The sequence below is a fragment of the Varanus komodoensis genome, unplaced genomic scaffold (assembly GCF_004798865.1).
Source record: "Varanus komodoensis strain SLA01 unplaced genomic scaffold, ASM479886v1 scaffold3, whole genome shotgun sequence".
Taxonomy (NCBI): domain Eukaryota; kingdom Metazoa; phylum Chordata; class Lepidosauria; order Squamata; family Varanidae; genus Varanus; species Varanus komodoensis.
Window position 1 is genome coordinate 5840136 of NW_025335761.1, and position 12772 is coordinate 5852907.

The window sequence follows — 12772 nt, forward strand, 5'->3', positions numbered from 1 at the left end:
CCAGTCCTCTCGCAAGGTGATCAAACTGGTCAGTCCTAGAGGAGATCAACCCTGACTGCTCTTTAGAAGGCCAGATACTGAAGATGAAACTCAAATACTTTGGCCACCTAATGAGAAGGAAGGACCCCCTGAAGAAGAGCCTAACGCTGGGAACAATAGATGGCAAAAGAAGGGGATGGCAGAGGATGAGGTGGCTAGATGGAGTCACTGAGGCAGTTGGTGTGAGCTTAGGTGGACTCCGGGAGATGGTGGAGGACAGGAAGGCCTGGAGGAGTGTTGTCCATGGGGTCGCGATGGGTCGGACACAACTTTGTGACTAACAACAACAATGAGGATAGAATGCGAGGAAGACCACGTTCTCTCATAAGCACCTTTGGGACAGAGAAATCTGAAGAACAAATTGATTGCAAAACTTGGGAATAAATACAGGTTTGATTTCAGAATCTGTGATCTGTCATGTCTACACTCCACTTGTCCAAAGTGAAATCACTCAGAACAAATCTATTAAAATGAAGCATTCAGTAAAATGTAATAAAGCAAATGCACAATTCCAAGCAAACTAATAAAATCCCTGTCCCCTGTGCATTAAGCTGGAAATGCCTACTAAACATGGTTTCAGTATTGCATCTAGTTATGGGAAATCCAGCCCATTGATTTCAATAGGGTCCACACAACTGCATTTTTTGGACATGTGTTCTTGGAATTAGGAATTCTGCTCATGCTTAACAAGAAACACTGAATCATTTCAGCATCCTCTGAAATGATTCAGTCCATCAGCAATTCCTGATGAATGTATTGTTGGTATAAAAGCTTGTACGACTGAAGCAGACCTCATGGCAGAAGGCATGCAAGGAAGCACTTGCGTCACATATTTGCCATGGACAAATGTTCACTGCAAGACATCCGTAGATACATCTGCACAAGCAGAGAACTATGTTCCACATACTCAGCAATGTGTTTTTCTAGGGTTGTCCAATGTATGGAGGAAGTGAATTAGAGAAGTAAATTAGAGAGCACAATCCCCACCAAGATCATCTAAGGGGCCATAGCTATTTTAGATCCCCATGTCAAAGGTCAGAGAGAGATAGTGCTCCAGCCTTGGAGCTCAGAATCAGAACCCTTCCCCCTTGATGTCAGCATGGAAAAAGCTATGTCAGCTGCTCTCCAGGGTCAGGAGAAAACCCTTACAGATGGGGAAAGGGAGGCACTCTGGTAAGCAGGAAAGAGAGAGGAGGAGACAGGAGAAGTCAGGATAGAGCTAGCCTGAAACTTCTCCAGCCTCCTTCCCCACTTCTCTAGATGTTCCAGTTGGATTCCCAAAATGCCTATCTAGGGAAAATGCAGGATGAGAAGGTGGGAGGCAGAGATCATCTCCGCTTCTCCTGCTGTGCAATAGGTAACCATAAACCTTCTTTCAGGCATTCTCTAAGACTGCATTCTGAAATTATGGAGTCTAAAAATGTCATTCTACTTTTTCAGTATATGACTAACTTCCCAGGAACACAAGGAAGGCTTCTTCCACAGTGCCAGGTTGATTGACAGTGCCAGAGTAATTTCTCTGAGAAGTTAATGAGGGATTTAAGTTTTAGTTTTGTTCATGTCAGAGCAGCCTAGAGCAGGGGTGTTGAAGCTATTTCAGCCTGAGGCTCGAATTCAATTTCAAAGAAGCTTGCAGGGGTAGAATTCCAGCACTGGGTAGGCTGCAAGGCAAACAGGGCAAGCTCAAAACAAAAGAGGCAGGGCCAAAAACAAAAGGGGCAAGGCCAGAAATGCCAGCATATTTTAGCTTAAAGCTCTTAGGGCTAGTAACTAAGCTTTCAGAGAAGCTGGACTGGGACCTCAGGTGGATCTCAGGTTCTGCACCTCTGGCATGGGATGCCGGGGGAAGAATGAGGTTCCTATTTCACCTCAGCAGTTTAGATGGAAACATACTTAGGCAAGGCAGATGCATTTCAGGAGGCTAAATGTTTTAAAAATGCTGTGCATTTTGTAGGGCAAACCAATGTAGTTAGAAGCAAACACGACTACAATCAAGTGCAGTTACTCCCAGGTAGCTAGGCGTAACACTAGAATCATGCCCTGTAACCTTAATTGTGAGACTTGAGTAATGGATAATGGTTCACTTACCATGAAGTTTGTGCTTCATGTAGTATTTTTAAAGAGGCTTGAGATAAATAACAGAAAAGTCAGAATGCATGTGCATGTATATATGTGTATATGTATGTATATATGCACTGTATATGTACACACACACACACATATGCATTTGCATTCACATATGCAGACATATTTCCTGGGTGAATGTTTATGGGTTCATCACCACCAGTGGTTACATTCTGCAGAATCAAACAGGAGTGGAAAGTTGTGCAATCAACAATAATGTAAATATTTGAAGTAGCACTCAGGTGTGGCACCAAAATCAGAAAAGGCATGAAACAGCTTGATATTCCAGATGTTTATGGTAGGTTTGCCCCTTTTCAGTGAATAGCAAGAAGACAGAACACAACCCCCTTATTCATGCTGTACTAAGGCAACTCAAAGCCTCCAACTGACAGAGAGGTTGGATACAGGAGTAACTTCAATACTGGGAAATCAAAGGAGCAGCATGTGAGCCTATGTAGGGTCTTTAGCTATCACTTGGGATGTGTATGCCTTTGAGCTTTGTGAGGCATTCAGAAGAACAACACTTCTGGGCAGAAAGGCAGCTGTGTGCCGCTACTCACCATGGGCCAGTCTTTAATAGCACAGTCTATCCCCTAGCGAGAAACATATTGTCAGCCTGTTCTAGAAGCCCATGCAGTGATTGAACAACTACCAAAAGCATGCCTTAATAATTCAACTCAGTTCATAAATAAATACCACAGACCTAATTCTCCAAGGGTTTCTGCATGAATCAAAGCGAGCTTCTTGGGTTTCAGTAATCCAGTGAGAATAAGGGAACTGGAAATAATTTTAAAATCCCTTTACTTAACCAATAACATTTTGAAATGTTTCAATACCCAACATATTGTTTCAGAATAAATCTGAATGCATATCCCTCTTCAGGCTTGAAGAGTCCAGAGAAATCAGAACATGAATCCCCCCACCCTGCATTTTCCCTGTAATTCTTTCTTTTATGAAAGCATCAAGTGAGTATTAACCAGTACTTCATCAATGTGAATAATCAACCTGCAGGCTTGCAACAGTTTAATAGTCATTACCTTTCTCCATTTAACCCTAGAGATGTACTTCTGTGACTGTCTGGATTCAATACCATAACGGAGCTCACAATCCTTTCACCCAAAGTCCTTGTTCTTCTCCAGCTGTCTTTAATTGATAAATAAACACTACAGAACAAATTCTCCAGGCCATCCCATCTGAATCAAAGCTAGCCCAAGTTTTAGGAATATAAATATTCCATGAAGAGCAGGAGAAACAAAATGCCTCGGGGTAATTTAAAGTATCATTTCACTTAAGCAATGATCTTTGGGGAAGGCTTCCTCTTTTGTGGTGCTGGCAATTGCAAATGAATAAGAGCTAAACATTTTTTATGTACTGCAAATCACCCAGAAATCTACCAGCAGTTCCCAGTCTATCTTCTGTCCATATTTTACTATTAGGTGATACAATCTCACCTATGCCTGATGCCAGATCCATCCACTCATTTGAACACTGCTGTCTGTCATCAGCTACAATCCAAAGCCCTTCATAGCAAGCAAAAAGCATATGTAGAACATCACAACTTAAGCAAGTAAATTTCTGCATTCATAGATCCATTCATAATATTAAAAGCCATAGATCCAGGGTAGGCCTCCTATTAGTTATCTCCCCACAGCAAACCACAACAGTACTGGCCTGGGCAACTATAATCTTAAGAATAATTTATTAGCAGTAAAAGTGATTCAGTGAGACAATTGGAATCAAGATGCAAGCATGCTAATACATTGAAGTAAAGGGAAACAGAATTAAAAAGCGAATTAATTGCACACAGAAAAGGGTATGGCAGTTGGTACAGCTAATGAAAATGATTTAACCTTCTGCTTCAAAATTTGCACAGAGAAAACAGGGATTGAGAACATGAAAAACAGAATTTCAGCTCCAAGGTGCTGTGATCATTATCTCTAAAAGCCAGCTCAGGTGGTTGAGTGCCTGCCTGCTATTTTTTGTTGCAAAATATATAAAGTAAAGTAGTCCATTGTGCTTTCTACATGGGGACCCTTCCTTTGCATGAATAACTAGTGAAGGGGCACCATGGACTGGCAATACCCCTTTTTCTAGAGGTATTTCCAGGAAAGCAGGCAAGACAGTGTTTCCCACTCCCCTTTCCCTTCTGTTTTTATGACCTTTGTATTGCCATCAAGTGCATACCTTTATTCCTTTGGCTGCCTCTCTTTAAAAAGAAAAGAGAAAATGAAGATCTCAGTCCTTAGACCATGCTGTGAAACAGTAAAGCTGTTCAAGTGTCATCCTTAAAATTCTTTGGTATCTACTTTAGATGATATGGGGATTGTTTTTTAGAGGTAGACAGAGACACCCCAACATCTGAAAAAACAAAATTCAAAATGTTACTGAATTAAAATGTTAAAAAGTAAAGTTTTACCATTTGAAGGGATTCATACGCAAGAAAAATACAAACAAGTAGGGAAATAAAGCAAATTCTGGGATCTTTTCATATGGATTGCTGATAAACTGCAGCATTAACTTGTTGGCAAATTACAATCTGACTTTTCAAGTTTAAATGCTGCCAAAATAGACTTACAAGGCACACTACGGTTGTGCATTCAGGGATTGAATAGAACAGTGCAGTGTTTTTAAAATAACACATCATCATTCACTTCATTGCAGTTGCTAAAAGAATAACATTATTGAATTTCAGGTAAAAGAACAGATACAAATTACTAAGGACACATGGTGGCCACTGGGAATTATCCTAACTGCAGATTATCGCTAAACTGAGCTCTCAATGGAATATATTAAGGAAGGCTAGCGCTGCTGTTGGGAAGTTTTCAAATCCCCCTTTGGGGGTAGTTTGTCTCCTCCTTGAAAATTGTATGAATGTAAGATGACTTTGCCTACACAGAAAAAAAGGAGAGAGTCTTTCTGAGGTAAATGTTCTTGAGTAGAAAATGAAGGGCATGCCTCTCTATTTAAAGAAGCTTGCCTCGCTCCCAGGTCAACAGCCTGCAACATGGTTATGCCATGTGGCACAACATATGTCAAGTTCTTTGGCATGTAGATTGCAATAAATCAGTGGCAAATTATTTTAAAAAATAGACTAAGCCTGACTATCGCACAATGCTGCCAGACTCTAAGACACAGGGGATTAGACACAGTATGCATTTTTCCCCATTCCAGGGATAAAGGCTACAAATTTCCATGGCAACACCAGTGCCTTTCAAAGTCCTGGCCTTTCTGAGAATGTCACAGGCTTTCAGAGGTAAGTGTTATGGAATTGTTTGCAATGTGTCATTAAGTGTGGCCAGGCAGTGGCAAGTAGAGATAAACTCGATGGTGTCGCAGCAAGACGTAGTTAAGTGTGGAGCACTATATTTTGGAGGAAAATGTGCCTGCAGTGTGGAACTCTGATAAAGTCTCTTGCTGAAAACATCTCACTTCCATTTTTTGAGGGGCTGAAATGTGTGAATCCTGAAAAGCCACGTTCTGAATGGCTGGGAATGGCTGTACATTGTCACACAGTTCTGGCAGAATGCTTCGGGGCCAAGATGTGCCTGGCTGCCTTTAAATGCTGGCCTCAATCATACAGACTTTTAATCTATTTGTTTTTAGCATGTCGAAGGTTTTATCAAGACAACAAAGAATGAAGCTTACAATCAAGGCATTTTCTCAGTGCCATTACAGATTACTCCTAGGGGAAAAAAGGACAATGTTCGTATTGCATATCATCCTCCCAGTAAAGCAGGGATGCAGAATCTTTATTGTTGGAAAGGCCAGATTCCATCTCAAGATGTAATTCTCAATAAACTTATCTGGTACTTCTGAAGCCCCTTATTGTATTACACATCTACACGTTTCACCTTGTGTATTCAGACTGGAATATTTTCTCAATCCAAATCCAACAACTAGTCCAAACAGGAGCAATTTGTCAGGATCTGCAAATGTGAAATGCCTCCCCCAGATGTGTTTGGAAAAGTCAGCATAGTTTGACCTTCTTGTTCTTGCAGGAGCACGCTGAGTCTTGCAGATACTTGCAAGGATCGGATTCTGTACAATCATGCAGTGCAACTGGGAGCTCTAAAGGCTTTCGGAAAGGCTTTCATGGGCTGATCAGCTTGTGTCGTGTGCATGTGTTCTGGCAAGATTCCCAGATGCACGTGAGAAGCTGACCATTTTGGTGGGAGTGACAGCTCAAATTCTGAGAAGGAGCTGTATGAAGGGGAGTTGGCTGATCCTGGCAGGACTGAGAGCTCTAACTCTGATAATAGGATGGTTGCTGAAATGGGTACAGCTCCAGCTGCAGTCCAAGGCTATGTGCATCCACCTGTGCCTGCTAGGGAAGAGTCTTGTTCAAGGGCAGCCAAGGGGCCCAGTCAACTCACCTGTGGGAATGAAGAAAAGCTACAACTTCCTGAGGGTGGGTGTGGATTTAGAGATGGGGAGTTTATTGGATGGAGAACTCCAGCCTCCTGAGGAGGTGGACTCAAAAGTCCATCGTCACAGTCACAGGATGGCCCAACTGGGATCTCAGAAAGAAGAACACAGGCGTGCCTGGCTCCACAGCACTCCTTCCTCCCAAGACAGGCTCAGAAAGATTCATAAGCAAAACCTTGGGTGAAGGAGGGCAAAGAGGGTTCAACTTTTTGCTTTGTGTATGATCAGAGACTTATATGTACAATAAAGAGATTTAGCAAGAAGTTCTAGTGAATCTGTTACTTCAGGGAAGGAGTACTCAGCACACAATGACTTGGTCTTGACCTTTGCCTTGGGTCCTGCTACAACTTGCCATAGCACATAGACAAACACAACAGCCCATAAATCAATAAAGCAGAGATACCAGATGAAGCAATCAGATCCAAGTCATAGCAACTTGTGAAAACACCACTAAGATAGCAGCAGCAGATAAGACACCTAAAGCATCACAACCATTCAAAAGCCACCCAGAACAAAAAAGGTAGTTTGAGCCCACAAATGCATTGATCTGCTGCTAGAGCATTACATCACAGAAGAGTAGAGCTGGAAAGTGTTGCAAGGACCATTGGTGCCCAGTACTGGACACCTAGTTAAACCATCCCTCTCATGAATAGGACTACCATGAAAAGGGTCTTCTGTCTGGTACCCACAAACCACTACTAATGGCCTAGACAGCAGGTCCTCAGGCAATGAGTGCAGGTGGCACTGCAGATCACCTGTCCTCAAATCATTTATAATCCTAAAGCAAGAAATATTTTCTGTCTTCAGTGGGCCACATGATCTCAATGGTGGTGGCCACACCCACTGCTGTCATGACCGCATTGCCCACCTGCTTTGCTGTTCTTCATGTGGGGTCTCTACAGCATGCAGAGAGGGATTTTGCTTGCATTGAAATGAGCAGCTCTTTGCAGTACTGACTTGATCTTCATTCTTGTATCTTTCCTGGAAGTTGGGAATGAGAGGGACAGTTGTTCTTGGCATGCTGATCTGATCTGATCTGATCATGCTGATCTGGACTCATCAAAACAAGAGGCAGAGGCAGAGGCAGAGGTGCCTGGGAATTTGCAGCTTCAGACTTTGAGATGGGAGAAACAGAGGATCTTACCTCAAGACGACTCTTTCCAAGTGCCAAGGCAAACTCTGAGAATAACCAAGATATACAACTGCTAGGAGGGGGCATAGAAGAAGAGTTCTCAGAGCCTGAGGAAGCTGGTACAACACTTTACCCCTTGATGTTTGTTGAGACAGAAGGGATAGCCAACTAGTGAAACAGCATACAGAGAAAGGGGCACCCACTTCTGAAAGGACCCTCCCAGAATGGGCCCAGACATACTAAAAACGAGCGTTTCCAGAAGCCGTTGCTAGATTGGGTTCAATGAACCGCTCTGTGCATTCACAGTACCTCGTTCTGTGGTGATTGACTTTACTGGATATATTTTGGTGAATAAAGAATTTTGCAAAGGAACAGTCTGTTGTCCTGAATGTGCAAAGGGAGAAAACCTAGCTCATGGCACCTGGAGTGGCAGGTAATGCACTAGCTGGGATGTACAAGCAAGAAAAAAAATAATGCTCAATATTTTCCAAAATTGACCTTGAAAATGTTTCCATCTCATGTTTACCTCAGATAGCGATCACTCTGAGTGTACTGTTTGCTTTTGCATGAAAACTGTATTTTTCCAAATGTCTCTTTGAAATGCATGGGCACTTCTGCCATTGCTTACAATGTGCTTGCCAGCATTTCTCATGCAGCCACATTTTTTGTGTATTCTCAGATGTATGTATACTATTGGATGCAATTCATTCAATCCACAAATCATGTAGCAAGTTCAGAAATGTATGGACTTCAACCAGTGTTTCCCTCTGTGTCTTATGTTCAGTCCAGACGCATGAAGTGAAATGCATTTCTCATGCATGCTGAATCAATTGCCACCTCTGCACACCTCTTCTCACCTCCTTTGGAGCAGTGAGAGGTGGTCCAAAAATACTGAGCCAGTCTGGGAAAAGCCAGTCCTCCCAGTTGATGGTTGAGTTTCCAGCTTCCTGAACTTCTGCGTCTCTGTTTCGTCGCTTTATTCTTTTTGATGTCAGGCAATCCTCTTTTTATTTTCCCAACGTTTTGACATTTTATTGGTTGTATCTTTTATTTCAGGGACTGCAGGTGATGCAGTGGTTTAAATCTTTGATTTTATCATTAATAGTCAGATGCAATGTGTTGTCTGTTGGTACGTTGTTGCTGTTTGTAAGCCGCCCAGAGACTCTGGTATTGGACAGCATATAAAAACTTTAGACAGACAGACAGACAGACATTATTGTTTCTAATACATGATCAGATATAACCCCAGGCATCCAGGTTTGACAGGCTGCCCATCCCTTGCTTTAAAAGTTAGTTCCAGCATTTTGAATTAAGTTCAGAATGAAAAGGCTGCTAACATAATTGCTGCAGGACAGAAGTTTTGTGGTCAGAATCCCTAGCTCCTACAAGCATCCTTGTTGCTGCAAGAATGCAACTTCCTTCTGCATCAGCTGAAGCACCAAATTATTGTTCAGGGCAGCCCAGGTGGAACCTGCTCACACAGAGCCACACGCAAGGTCCAGAGCCTAGAATCTTGAACCCCGGGATTTAAACACTACGCGTATTTGCACATCTGGATGACTGGTATTTTGGTGCTGCTGCTGCTGATGGGATAAGTGTGGTTTGTCCAAGTTTTTCACTAGGAAATAAGGAACTAGACATTCCCATAGAGTCAATGGTGATGATGATACTTATTAATTTGCCCAAAATTGAATGCCATAATGGAGTGGGACTCCCCAGCACAACTTGTGAGCAGGAATGCAGCTAAAATTTATTAACTGATACGAACTTATTTGTACAAAATCTTGTTCTCCTATAGAGTTATGATGGAGATTTCATCTTCCTTTGATACTGGCATCTAACACACATTAGCTTTATAAGTATTGTAGAAAAATGCATAGTTTTGCTAGTTTGATTGATCAATTGATTTTGAAACACATACACCTCTTATCTTTTGTTTAAATGGCAGGTGAAAAGTATTCAGATGAAGTGGCATATTGGTGGCTTGCCATATTTTTTCTGCTTCTTCCTCTCCTGTTGTAAATTGCTCACAAAGAATTTTAATCAATCCAACACGCTATCCACAATGTTGCTAGGCAATTAGAGCAAATGCTTTGCTAATGAAATGCTTTTTGGCCACTGATGCAGTTTTGGGCAGCTTGATTGGACTGAATAACCACAGAAGTGATGCTTTGTGGTTCCCTGTTATCAGAATTCCTGCTGAGAAATGGCACCACAGTATTCCACAGCGCTCCCTTGAACGCATGTGTTACATGCATCCTGTATGTGCGATTCATTGATATCAGGCCTGTGCTTCCTCTTTATGTTCTAGTGAATAACTATTTATTTCTTAATAATTGCTTGTATCATTGCTATGCACAAACAACTGTTTAGCTAAATAGCAGCAGGGAAAATTGCTTTTCCATTTCTAGTTATTGAATTCCCTAATGCAATTAATTGCCTAATGTATTAAGGATACCCATAGCACAATCATACACATGACTGCACAAAAGTCCTATTAAGTTGAATGGAACTTATCTTAAGGTACATTAGGATAGGATAGGATAGGATAGGATCAGATCATAGTCTTAGTGTTATTTACTAAATTTATACCTGCCATCTATCGGTCACAAAAATGTTACAAAGCCTTACAGGCATTCATTCTGAAAGTTAGATATGTACCTTAGAAAGTTTTGCTGGGCCATGTTCTGCAGGGAAATTACTTAGTAGCAAAGTAGCAGATGAATTGGATGCAGTGCAGATAAAGGTCCAGTGGTTTTACATCTGGTTTAGGCAAAAACCATGCCAAAGAATGGCTTCAGGCAGTGTCAAGGTACAATAGAGAAGATATGAGAAGAGAAGAATGGATGTTCAATCAACAGTACAGTAGAAATAGGTCAGTTCAGTGAGGAAAGCCTAGCCTTGTCCATTGGACTTTGGATAAGTGTTACAAAGGCAAGTCGATTTCTTCTTCAGATGCTTTTTCAAGATCTTCAGTAGGTGAGACTCCTATTTTAAGTGCCTCTGAGAGACAGAAAGAGAAAGCGAACAGAGAGCGTGATTCTTGATAAATGATTATAATCAACACTATCTGCTTCTAAGGAGGCTTCGGCGAATGGGGCAGCATATAAATGTTTTAATAAAAAAAATAAAATGAATAAATTGAAATTAATCAGCACATCATTTCAGAACATTATCTTTGCATTTGAAAGATTCTTCAGAGATCCAGGAAGAGCCAACAGAAATATTCAAGGTGAAGCATGGTTTTACTGATGTGGTTTTAGTAAATATCTAACTAGATTTGAATATCTCCCAGAATCATGACTGACTCAGCAAACATCTTGCTTGTCAAGGATCTGAGTCACACTGTGGCTGAAACTACTCTGAATTCTGGTACTTTGAGGACTCTCCTGTTTCCTCTTTGCCTGTGGATGCTCAGGTTGAGTACTTACTCACTGACTTATTCCATAGCCTAGTAAGATATCCTTTCAGGTCACCACTCAGCAAAAACAAGCAGACAAATAGCTTCATTCATTCTAAACACATGGAAACATAATCTGATAGCAAAACCCAGCAGTGTACATACTTTTCCATATGCTGTAAAATATATGTGGAAAGATGGGCTAAAAGCAGAACTACACCCACTGGGACTGAATGACACCGGGCAAGAATCAGAAGAAAAAAAGGCCTGTTCCATTGCAGGCCCATTACGGTGCATTCCTTACACACCAAAATGCACTGGAAATCAGATGGAGTAGGTCCTTTCCTGCTAGGACCTTCCTATATCCTCAGCATGGATATGCTGATAAAACAAGGAAAAATAAGTTACCTTGATGTGACTGTGTTATCGATCAAGATTCCTTTTGCACAGTCTTTTACAGCCTGCATTCCTGTAGTACTGAAGCATGAAGCCAGCTATCCAAAATGATGTCTACTTAGCATAAAAAAGTAATTGCAATGGGAGTGCTCTGAGAAGGATAACATTTGGTATGGGGTGACATATGACTCAGATGTCTTTTTCTGGTAAACAACAACTGTTGGGAAAGGAGAAGTAATTTTCTCAAAATAAATACTGTGGCTCTTCAGCATATAGGCATGTCATAACATCTCACTTGGAACATCTCTACCTGAAATCAGTACTGCATCTTCTGCAAAAGTGGTTTCAAAACATTACCTTCACTTTCCCACCCTTCAGTTCTAATAGTTACCTACGATTTTCACTCTCTGACACTCTCTTCTAGATATAATTCTGCTCTTGTGTTCACACCAGCTCAGATTCCACATTGCTCATTTCTGTCCACCTAAAGTCTAAGTGAGTCAGTCTCTCTCTCCCCCTCTGTCTCTTTTTCTCTTTGCCGAAGCTATTTCACAAGGTTGTTTTGAAGATAAAAGGGTGAAGATGAAGACCCATGTAAACCGCCTTGAATATTTTGGAAAAAAGAAAAAATAATATAAATGCTTTAAAGTGTTAAAAAGGCAATAAACAGCAGACCTAGACCTGAAACTTATCAAGAAGAAAAACTGTCTAGCTTGGTTTGTTTCAGTTCCCTTGTTTCCAAAATAAAAAGATGGTGCATGGGTTGGACAGAATTTCCTTCTTATCAGGTATATCATAAATTTTATCTATTTAGTATGTATGTATGTATGTAGTAAGTATTTTCTATACTACCCAATAGCCCATACTCTCTGGACAGAACACCAAATCTCATTTCCCATTTTATAGGGCCTATGAAATGGCTAGAATGCAGGTGGATGCCACTTCTGACCTTGCACAGGTTAGGGGCTCATTACTGAGGCTATTCTGCTATTCTGAGTTCTTTTCCACCAGAATTACATCTTCCCAGAGTCATCCAGTGGAGCTTCTCCAAGGGGTTCGTGGTAATCTGGGTCTGGAAGAGAAATGATGGAACCCTTATTAGCACACTGTGGTAAGTTTGTGGGGAACTTAAATATACCATCCCTCAGGTCTGTCAGAAATTGGTAACCACAATTAATGCAGTTCCATTAGTAGGGCTTTCTGTAGCAGTATCTCATTGAGTTTTATTGGATGAATTTCAGTGATTGAGGCTTGAG